Genomic DNA, 1,966 nt, shown 5'->3' with positions numbered 1-1,966 from the left:
GGTTGATGATAGCCATTCTGACAGGTATGAGATGGTACCTCGTTGTTTTGATTTGCATTTCTCAGATGATTAGTGACTTTGCGCATGTTTTCATATGTCTCTTGGCTTTCTGAATGTCCTCTTTTGAAAAGTGTCTATTTAGGTCCTTTGCCCATTTTTTGATTGGATTGTTTTCCTTCCCTTTGTTAAGTTGTATGAGTTCCCTGTAAATGTTGGATATTAAGCCTTTATTGGTGATTACATTTGAAAATATGTTCTCCCATGCAGTGGGCTTACTTGTTGTTTTGTTGATGGTTTCTTTTGCTGTGAAGAAGCTTTTTATTTTGATGTAGTCCCATTTGTTTATTTTCTCTTTAGTTTCCAATGCCCTAGGAGATGTATTGGTTGAAGAAATTGCTTCGGCATATGTCTGAGATTTTGTTGCTTTTGGATTCCTCTAGCATTTTTGTGGTTTGCCGTCTTACATTTAAGTCCTTTATCCATTTTGAGTTTATTTTTGTGTATGATGTATGTTGGTGGTCTAGTTTTATTTTTTTGTATGTATCTATCCAATTTTCCCAACAACACTTATTGAAGAGACTATCTTGACTCCATTGTATGTTCTTATCTCCTTTGCCAAATATTAATTGAACATATTGGTTCAGGTCGATTTCTGGGCTATTATATTCCATTGATCTGTATGTCTGTTCTTGTGCCAGTACCAGGCAGTTTTGAGAACAGTGGCTTTGTAATACAGCTTGCTATCTGGTATTGAGATCCCACCTACTTTGTTCTTCTTTCTCAGGATCGCTGCAGCTATTCGGGGTCGTTTTTTATTCCAGATAAATTTTTGGAGAGTTCATTCTAGGTCTGTGAAATATGCCGTTGGTATTTTAATGGGAAGTGAGTGGAATTTATAGATTGCTTTGGGTAGTACGGACATTTTAATGATGTTGATTCTACCAATCCAAGAACATGGTATGTTCTTCCATCTGTTTATATCTTCCTCTATGTCTTTTTTCAATGTAGTTTTCTGAGAAAAGGTCTTTTACCTCTTTAGTTAAGTTTATTCCTAGATATTTTAATTTTTTTGGTTCAATGGTAAATGGGATTGTTTTTTTAGTCTGTCTTTCTACAACTTCACTATTGGTGTATAGAAATGCCATAGATTTCTTGGGGTTAATTTTGTATCCTGCTACATTGCCAAATTCACTTATTAAGTCTAATAGTTTTTTCATGGAGTCTTTAGGGTTTTTTATGTATAATATCAGCTTCCAAGTGTTTGAATTTTTTGGGTCATTTTTATTGTAGTTTATTTATAATATCATGCCGTGTGGTCTGAGAAAATGCTTGATATCATTTCAACCTTCTGGAATTTGAGAAAACTTTGCTTGTGACCCAATATGTGGTCTATTTTTTAGAATGTCCCATGTGCACTTGAGAAGAATGTATATTCCATGGCTTTGGGGTGAAATGTTCTGAAGATGTCAATTAAGTCCATCTGATCTAGTGAGTCATTTAGGATTGCTGTTTCTTTGCTGATTTTTTGTCTAGATGATTTATCCAGTGATATCCGTGGTGTATTAAAGTTCCCTACTATCATTGTATTGTTGTCAATCTCTCCCTTGATATCTTCCAGGAGGTTTTTTTTTATGTATTTGGGTGCTCCTGCATTGGGTGCATATATGTTTATCAGGGTTATATCCTCTTGTTGTATCTATCCCTTTAGCATTATGAAGTGGCCTTCCTTATCTGTTGTTATGGCCTTCACTTTGAGTTCTCTTTGTCCGATATAAGTATTGCTACCCCAGCTTTTTTTTCATTTCCATTTGCCCGAAAGATATTTTTCCATCCCTTTACTTTCAGTCTGTGTGAGTCTCTTATTCTGAGGTGAGTGTCTTGTAGGCAGCATATATATGGGTCATGTTTTTTTTATCCATTCATCCACTCAATGTCTTTTTATTGGATCATTTAGTCCATTTATGTT

Source organism: Myotis davidii, unplaced genomic scaffold, assembly GCF_000327345.1.
Source record: "Myotis davidii unplaced genomic scaffold, ASM32734v1 scaffold515, whole genome shotgun sequence".
NCBI classification, from domain to species: domain Eukaryota; kingdom Metazoa; phylum Chordata; class Mammalia; order Chiroptera; family Vespertilionidae; genus Myotis; species Myotis davidii.
This window is presented reverse-complemented; position numbering follows the sequence as displayed.